The sequence below is a fragment of the Octopus bimaculoides genome, chromosome 30 (assembly GCF_001194135.2).
Source record: "Octopus bimaculoides isolate UCB-OBI-ISO-001 chromosome 30, ASM119413v2, whole genome shotgun sequence".
In the NCBI taxonomy this organism is placed as follows: Eukaryota; Metazoa; Mollusca; class Cephalopoda; order Octopoda; family Octopodidae; genus Octopus; species Octopus bimaculoides.
The window spans coordinates 600,177-610,113 of NC_069010.1; the positions used below are offsets into that span (position 1 = coordinate 600,177).

The following is a 9,937-nucleotide window of genomic DNA, read 5'->3' on the forward strand; positions in this document are numbered from 1 at the left end:
TATGAATATACAGACTCACGTAAATACATATACATGTACATGTATAAACACATATAGATATGCATGTTTGTACACATACACAGTTCTATGTATTTATATGTGTGTGTATCGCTCTCAAATAAAATTTCAGGAATTACAATTTCTGGCCTTTTCTCTCTCTCGTCGCTTAATTTATGCTTTTTGGACGCACTTTCTTCACTTTTAACACATCCAGGCCTCTTCATTAGAAACATACCAAGTCTGCTTTTTCCTGTCTTTCAAAATGTTACGAAATTACGCCAGAGTAGTGTCATTAAATGAAACAGCTGCGTAAGTTGTAAAAATACTTTCAGGGTAGTATTTTTCTATAAATTGAGAAGCATACTGCCACTTTTCCAATACTACATTTATGTTGCTCGTAGTGATAGCCTTCTTCGCTATAATGTCCTCCTCTGGGAAACCAATCACTTCCACCACATTCGAATGCTGCTGCTCCTGAAGCTGCAGGAATTAATTTGCCGTCAACTCTTCTATGTGTTCTTCGACGAGATCGTTAATGCTTTCATGACAATGTTATTGTTTCCATCGAGGCCCATGGACTTGCCGAGAGATACTACCTCCATGGCTATAGGCGCCTCAGACCCCAAACCCATAGAAGTCTCTTTCTGATACTCAGTTATGTCACAGCTTCCACCATGCAAAATGCAGTGTTCTCCCCGTTCACCCTGCCAGGCCATATCAATGATTTTCAGACGGTTACCAATGTTGTAGAGCTCCTTCCAAAACTCACGAAGAGTTAGATTTGTATATTCGGTGACGAAACATGTCTTTAGTGTACAATTTCTTAAATTTAGAAATCACCTGTTGATCCAGGGGCTGCATGGAAGTGGTGATGGTGCGTGAAAGGTACATAACTTTTATTAATTTTAATTCGTCCTGGATATCATCTCCGTGTCTAGGAGTAGGAGTATTGTCGAGAATGAGGAGAGCCTTGAGAGAAAGATCGTCCTCCAGAAAGTACTTTTTCCCGCTGGTCCGAAGACAAATTTGACCCACTCAATGAAGAACTGCCTGGTGATCCAGACATTAATGTTTGCTCCTTCAGGATTTGATGCGACTTGAACGCTCGTGAGTTTTGGGAGCGGATTAATCTTTAACTCTCCGCTCTCATTGGCATGGAGCCTAGAATTTTCTTTTCTGCAGTTATGTAGGTTCCCCTGGGCATTTTGTTTCCAAACCAAGGTCAGGTCCATCACAGTTGAATACCTATTGTGCGATGTACCCATCGGTTGCGATAAGCTGACGGAATTCACTCACGAAATTCTCAGCTGCCTTCGTGTCAGAACTCGTTGTTTCCCCATAGTTGACGATGCTACGAACACCAGACCTCTTCCTGAAATTATCAAACCAGACACGACTGGCCTTAAATGCGTCTGATAATGTCTCATCCGTCGACATTCCATGGTTCTGTTTTAAAAGATAATCATACAGCGTTCGTACTTTCTCGCATATGATGGTTTCCGTAATCGTATCCTCTGCTAGCTGCTTCTCGTTGATCCATTGGAGAAGCAATTTTTCCATCTCTTCGTGGACAGATGTGCAATGGCTGGAGAGCCTGGAGACACCCTTCGCTGGTGTAACAGCCTTGATCACGTTCTTTTTCTTCAGAATGATGCAGATCGTCGACATGCATCAGTTGAATCGACGTGATATGTACTCTACACGCACTCCTCTCTAATGTGTATAAATGGTTTCTTTCTTCAATTCTATCGTAATCAGGTGTTTCTTCTTCTCGACACCTTCCTTTCCACTAACCTTCTTAGGACCCTTGGCTAACACAAATAATTATTATCAAATAATGGAAAAAGACGCACGAAACTAAAAACACAATAGGCATGTGGCCACAACGAGAGAAAGACGTGAATTGATCGTAGGGCAAATTACTCGTACAATAGTGCCCTCGTGTTGCGATTTATATCTTCAGCGAGTTAACTTTGGATTCTTTAACGACAATTTAAGCTTCATGTCGCCAGGAGTTTACCGTTTTCATTCCCTCAATTTTGGATTTTATTCGCATTCAAAGCGTCTCATTTGCTAACCGTAAACAAGGTTATCGAACTTCGATATGGGAAGAGCCTACAACCGTTGCCAATAAATTATTCTTGTCTCTGAATGTTGTTTTTATACCTACCACGGACTGCTTGAAGCGTACAAACTTCATATACTTAGATCTTTGGCGCTTATAATTGCACGCATACATACACACATACACACACACACATACACACATACATACATACATACACACATACATACATACATACATACATACATACATATATATATATATATATATATATATATAGTAGCAGAAGTACCCGGCATTGGTCGGGTTAAAGAGAAAAAGGAAATTTTAAAAAAACCGTATAGATTACACAGATTTCAACTTCTAATAGCTGAGAACCCAACTTTCTACATTAATAACTCTTCATCCCATAACAGCATGGAACATAGACGTTAAGTGAAATATTAAAAGAAAGTTTCAACTGATATATGTATATAAAGTAAATGCATGTAATTCAAAAACATGTTTTGTGTAGCTTATTTCGTGACCAAACAAAACAGGTATAGATTATAAACAATGAAAACCCGATTCTGGTGTTTCATTTGACAGAAGTAGTAGAAAGCCAATCCGATGATAAATCTGACCTTGGATCTTGAAGGTTTACATGAATCCTGGTTCAGTTAAATCTCTTGTGGCTCTAAATAATGTGATCTGTAGTGCAGCGTTGTACTGTCTAATCTTGTTTTGGGAGTGCTATGAATGTTGGTCAGTTGATGACAAGAGTTTCTTCAATGGCTCCGGATGTTGGGGGACTGCAGAGAGTTTAACCTTTCTACCATTGCAGCGGAGTACAGTTGTCTCTCCAGGCCACTTCCCTGCTTAACAATGTATGGACTCAGTTGTCATTGAAACAATGGAAACTCTACTGTCATCTGCATAATGAACTGCTGTATCATAATTGAAAGCTGCTTCATAGAAGTTGCTTCCCTGAGCTGTTGCAACTGCTCTTCGTTCTGCAGTGGAGATCCTATTCCTTGTCAGCCGAGCATACCTCTGTTCATCACGTTGAGATGCTTTGCTTTTGCAGTGCACTGGCTGTTCGTTTCTTGGTTTGCTTCCTTTCTGCAGCTGTCTCTCTTTCCCTGGACAGAGACATTCCTTGGCTGACCTTGACATCGTAAACAAATTTGATACTTTCCTTTTAGGCATGGTTATATACGCATACAGCAATACATGGGTGCAGAAAATAGAAAACAATGAAAATAAGTGGGTGACGTGGAGAAAGTAAATAAGAATTTTTTCCGGAAACTGAAGAATTGTACGGGTTGAATCGAAATTTGTCAGTGAACCAAAGAGACAGTATCGAAAGAACCAGAAAGCCGTTAACAACCGAAAAGTAGAGAACCGTTGCAAAGGTAAATCAAAAATCTTTAGGGAAATTAACTAAGTGTACGGATTTAAGTGATATTTTTGAAGTTACTTCTGTCAATAAATTATGACCTTACTTGTTTTAGTAATTCTGTCAACAACAAAATAATACAAAATGTTGCAAAGGTAAATAAGAAATTTGTAGGCGAACTTAACGAAGTGTACGGATTAAAGTGAAATTTATGAAGTTACTTTTGTCAGTAAATTTTGTATGAAATTACTTTCATCAGTAATTGTGAACTTCTTTCTGTCAGTAATTTGTCGTTGTTGTTTGTAAATAGCGATTGAAAACGCACAGTGAAAACAATAGCGATTGCCTTAAAGTGAAAACAATAGAGTAAGATATAGAGAGAGGGGGAGAGAAAGCTAGCTGTTTGGACAAATAAGAAAGATATAGATAGATAATATATAAACAAATAAATATAGAGAGATAGATAGATATAGCGACAGAGATGGATAGGGAGATATAGAGAGATATAGAGAGTTAGAGATAGATAGAAAGAGATGGACAGAGAGATATAGATAGAGAGATATAGACGTCACTGACGTTAGAAAACGAGAAGTAAATATTGTACAAAAATGTTTAAAAACGTGAATCTAATATAAAAAGCAATATCTTTTCTTTTTTCATGAACAATGGATGTAAGGGATAAATCAATTTCTGAAACTTACTTCACAAAGAGTTACCTCCCTCCTCCATGTAACCCAGGAACGAGTGTTTTCTGTCCCTGGGGTGGGGTACCTATTAATCATTATGCGAAACATTTTACCAGTCTAAAATCATCCCTGGAACATAAGGAATGCATGCTCCCAGTTTGGAGAAAATCATTTGAAAAATAGGGCCCTTATAATATTTTACACACGCATAGGCCGAACGGGATTTATATTGTACATTATAACATTATTACATAAAAGAGCGTTCTATATTAAACAAAAGCCGCAACAAAAACAACCAACCACAATGCAGGATATATCAATGAATTAAATTCTTGACTGTCCCGCAAGCAAAATGCATCTTTTTACGCACAGATGAGTGTAATGATAAACGTGCATACGTACAAACCATACGCAAAGCGAACTAAGTCTGTTGCATAACAAAATGCAATTGATTAAGTATCATGGGTTACATATGCAAATGCAAGTGTTTCACCAAATTACTTAAAGTTAATAACTAAATTATTAGCCTAATTTGCGATCGTAGAGGGTGTACCTATGGGAGGACAGGACACATGAGTCAACAGGCTGGTAGAGAGAACCGATCACAGTTTTAAAGACATAGCAACTACAAACATCTGAAAATTAATTAGGAATATATATAAATACGAGGGTTATGAGTAAGACTATATTACGAAATTTATATTGAATCGCAATGCAGTACCTCTGGGATAGAATGGGAGATCATATTCGAATCTACTACAGATGTTATTATTATCTTGGTTTGGCTCAAGTTTGGTCTTATTCTTGGTAATATTTATATGGGTAACAATTTACTACCTGTAAACTCTGGTATCCACAAATTTTCAGCTATCTTTCAAGTGCATAGAACACTCCTGATAATCCTTCAGCCATTACTACCTGCAACCTGCAACATATTCGTTCTTTTCACCTATCTAATACTTTCCTGAATATTGTGGCCGTGCCAAGGAGACAAACATTTTGTAACAGTTCTACGGGGCACTTTATTCTAATTTCTTTCGTATTCCCCTTCGTACTTTCTGATGCTGTTCCCAAGAACCCAACAATAATTGGCCCTTCTTCATTTTCCATAATTGGTCTATTTCATACTTAAGAGGGTTGCATTTATCTTTTTTTTCGATTCACATCTTCACAATTTGTGTTTCAACGGAGCATGCAACAACATCTATATAGCATATATGGTGTACCTTGTCTCCCACTACTAGGTCCGGTCTGTTATGCTCTAGCACCTAATATATTTGGATTCGGAAATCCCAGAGGATTTTGCTTGTCTCCGACTCTGCCACTCTCTGCGGTTTATGCTCATACTACGTCTTGATTTTCTCTGGTCCCCACTTTTCACATATTTTCCAATGTAGATCTTTTGATATCTAGTCGTTTCGTCGAAACTTGTAGTGGTTTTGGGCAAGTCTAGGGCATTCGTTCGTGATATGGATAATGGTTTCATCAACTCTATTACAGATGCAGCACATCGGGGACACTTGCTCTTTCTGATGTTCACCCTCCAGTTTGTGGCCAAAGAAAACTCTTGCGTTGCCAATATAGTGTTCTCAGTCTCTTTCTTTGGGGTTTTTTTCATTAACAAATCCCACCTATTTTTTCCAGAAACTTCTGTTGTTATATGGAAATTGACTGTGTCCTCCCTTCTTGCGTAATTCTTCTTCATTCCTTTTTGTGTTTCTTCCCTCATTTTCCTGCTTTCAACACTCCCTCGTTCCAAACTGTCACGAGCAAAGTTTCCTTACTTTGGGCTTGGTATCTCATTAAGCCCTCGAGTTCGATACGCACGCAGTCTCCCACACTTATCAGTCTTCTTCCTCCATTCGCTCTTTTCGTGTCTAGGCGATCAATGTCTGCTCGTGGATGATGCGTTCCATGCAACATTAGGACCTTTCTTCACTTCCTGTCCATCTCCTTTAGCTTTTCCTCTGTCCACTTCAGTTTGCCAACGTCATACCGAACTATTGCGACTGCGTGCGAGTTTATCGCCGAAATTATGTTTCTAGCATTCAGCTTTCAACCCAATAATTTGCTCACTCGCGAAAGGTGCTCTCTTTTCCGCTGTTCCTTCATGTCGTGGTGTTTGATTCCATCTATGTGTGTTAGAGAGAGAGAGAGAGAGAGAGAGAGAGAGAACATTGCAAACAATGAACGAAATGAAAAAAAGTCGTGTAAATAAAAAGGCATTTCTACAGATGTATACACCTCCAACTTTGTTGATTCATAGCATCCAGAAAAGATTCAGAAACCTTTTCTACAAATACCGCTTAGATGTTGTGGTTTCAGAGTATATAGGGATATATTGCAAAGAAATATTTCGAGGGCTGGAGAAGATGAATTTTGGAAAAGTCAAACGATCTGACTTTTTTTTTTCCTCATAACTTTCAGGATAATGTGTATCTTTTAATGAAATTTTATACAAATCCCTTTCAAACGACATAGATTACGATTTTAAACAAATTTTTGGGGAAATATTTCTCGTGGATTTTCACCATTTTTTTAACCGCAGCCTTTGACATGATGGGATTGCAGGGAGCAGCTTTGTATGAAAAAGTTTTGAAAACTCTTTTTTTATAACCCTCCTCCCTCGTAATCCCACTCCGGACCTATTTTGCCCAATTATGTTTTTGCACTTCAAAACCATGAGAAGAGCAGATTCGGTAATTTTTTTAATTGTTAATATTTTCAGAAGGAAGAGTGATTTAAGGGCCATTTGGCTGTTGTTACATGCTCATCTAAAACCGACCCTCCTCGTTTCTTTATAACTCCCGCACGTATTGATGTTTTTCAATATTTTCCCCCCATAAACACATTTATATGCAATGAAAACAAAATTTGAGAAATTATGGATGTTTTGCAGCCCCACTCCCTGCCCCCGATTGTTTCTGTTTAGAAATTAAAATTTTGGAGAGCCTCAGAATATCATTGCTGGCATTTATCGACAGAGATTTTTTTTTTAATTATGGAGATGTACTTGCATAGCAAGTGACTTGATCTGAGATTGTGTGCTGAAGCAACAACAATTGCAGAGTGGGAGATGTTTGTAAGCCACTGAAGAACAGACAAAAACCGTTAGTTTCACTTTAATATTTAAATTTAATTTGTATGAAAATATTTTCGTCGAAACTGCGACCTGTTCACTGACAAAACTTCACAAAAGTGATGCCGCGCGAAGTTTTGTTAATGAATAGGTCGCGGTTTCAAAGCAACGGTGGGGGTAAAAATTTAGATTACAATTTATTTTGTCGCATTTTTCCACCAATGGACCACGCGTGTGTTACTTCGGCATCATCATTCCATAAAATGTATTTAATGGGAGAAAAATATAGAAAAAAAACATGTGAGTAGAAAGGGAAAATGGACAAAATCGGTCCGGATAGTTACTATTGTAAGACTTATAGCATTCCAAACAGCCATAACAACAAAATCACTTTTAGTTGCTTTTAATACTATTATACGGGTATTTTTTTAAATTTTCTTTCAACGATGTTCTTACATTACGTATACATGCTAGAATAAATTTTCGGTTTTCCAAATATTGAATTAAAACTTGAAATGGAAACATTAAAAGATATAGTGAGGCTTTGGAAATATAAATGGAATACTCCGCATTGAATGAAATGAGTATTTAGATATTCGAGAAATTGCAGTTTTAAAAAATCAATAAAGTTGAGAAATTGAAATTATGACAAATTTCTTATAACATGAATTTATAAAAATATTTCCAGACGGTCACCCCTTTAATAATAGCTTTCTTTTAGTACTTTTAGTAATTTTTACCTAATTAATAAGCAGCTTTCTCCATTGTAGCATAGATACACATCTGAATTGTGAAAAAGTGTTCCTCTGCTATATTAGGTATTAACTGCCAAACCATTGAAAAGTTGGATGTCTCCATTCCTATAGACGAACCGGTTTTCCTTGTACTTGAATATGTGTGTGTGTGTGTGCGCGTGTGTGTGTGTGTGTGTGTGCGTGTACGTGTGTGTAGAATATTGGAAAGTAACACACGAGTTGGTATGTATAGGGGAAATTAGACACGGTAGAAAGTGCTAAAATAATTTTATCATGAAGAACATTTTAGTACCGGTTTCAGTCTTTGCGACTTTTTCAACTTTAGAGTAAAACATAGAAAACAATTAAATTGGATAAAAATTAAATGAAATGGTTCTTTTGATATTTCCATAGTTTTCGAATACGAGAGACATTTTCCTTTTTTCAAATACAAGAGACATTTTCCTTTTTTCTGTCACTGTTTTCCTTTTGTGAAGGCTCGGTAGGTAGGTAGTAGTAGATCTAAAAGAATATTTGATATGAGGGATGTGAGTTTTTGGTTTTGATTATTTAAGCATTATCTGAAGAAGGAGACGACGAAGAAGAAGAAGAAGAAGAAGAAGAAGAAGAAGAAGAAGAAGACGAAGAAGAAGAAGAAGAAGAAGAAGAAGAAGAAGAAGAAGAAGGAGAAGAAGAAGAAGAAGAAGAAGAAGACGTGCGTGGTATGACAGTAGTAGCTTGTTGGTGGAATCTTCTTAAATTATCAAGTGACCTAAAAGTAACCTGTTGTGGTTATAATAATAGTGATTAGAATTCTTCTGAATAAATTGACAGCCAATGACAGTCCTTAATATATCGTTTTTAATATTTACGCGGCTATTATTCTAAGGCGTTTGTTGTAGTGTCATTTGTGGTGGACGAATTCAAAAGGGGTTTATATTTTGCGATAAAATATTACTTTTTGCTAATGCGCTGACTACAGGTTGCATCGTCCCTGAATTAATAGAGGGAAAAATTCTGAAGTTGGGTTGTTCGTTAGTGGTACAAACGTCAATGTGTTCGCTGAATGCTATTTTTTCTGTATTACCGAATTTTAATCTGGGATCTGTGTAGGGTGATCCTCTGGTGTAGACTATTTGGGGTTTGGCCTATGTATTGTTCTCGACACCTTGAGCAAGTTAATGCATATATTAGGTGTTCCAAAGCAAAAATGCAGTTGTTTTCGCTGTAAATCGTCAAACCTATTTGAAAGAGAACTCCTATCCCTCAATTAGGTTGACGCATATACCACATTTAGGTCTTCTGCACTTTTTTACTGACGGCTTCAGTGTGGTATCGGATGTACTTGAGCTTGTATTAGGAGACATTTCATAGATTTTGCTCTTTATGATGGTGTGCGTTTGGAGGATAAAATTCATTCTGTGATCCGTTTTTAGTATGTGAATGTTCTGGAAGATTGTGTCGAAAGCTTCATTGTTAAGGGGGTTATGTGTGGAGATGTATGATAGGGCTTTGACTGTAAATCCTTCTTTAATTTGGGATGTCTGAGTTCGAGGATGTTGCGTTATAGGGCACATTGGAAGCCTATATCAATTAGTGTCCCTGGTGTTTGTATTAGAGACTATAGTACAAATCCTTTTTGCTAGGTCGAAGGGGATATTCATTCTAGAGTGTCTGAGATAAACAGTAAATATTGGTTGGAGACCGTGGGATTATAATATATATCTGCTTCTATTTTGATGTTGTATTTCTTAATGAGGATGTCGAGGAATGGAAGTTGTTGATGGCTATATTCCATCGAAAATCGAATGTTTATACCAAGTCCATTTATAAGAGCTTGAAATCCTTTGCGTCTTTCTATACTTTCATGCCGAAGAATTATAGGAGTTGTCTTTGAAGACAAAGAAGCTTATCTCCAAGAGGATATTTAGCCTTTCTATTACGAATTCGTTTTTAATATATATATATATATATATATATATATATATATATATA

The 9,937-nt window shown here is 37.1% G+C and overlaps 1 protein-coding gene across 1 annotated transcript in view; it reads right to left on the reverse strand.

Moving 5' to 3' along the window:
• Window positions 1-9,937, reverse strand: part of LOC106873717 (uncharacterized) — a 20,876-nt gene that overhangs the window by 4,059 nt on the left and 6,880 nt on the right. The gene's annotated exons all lie outside the window — the stretch shown is intronic.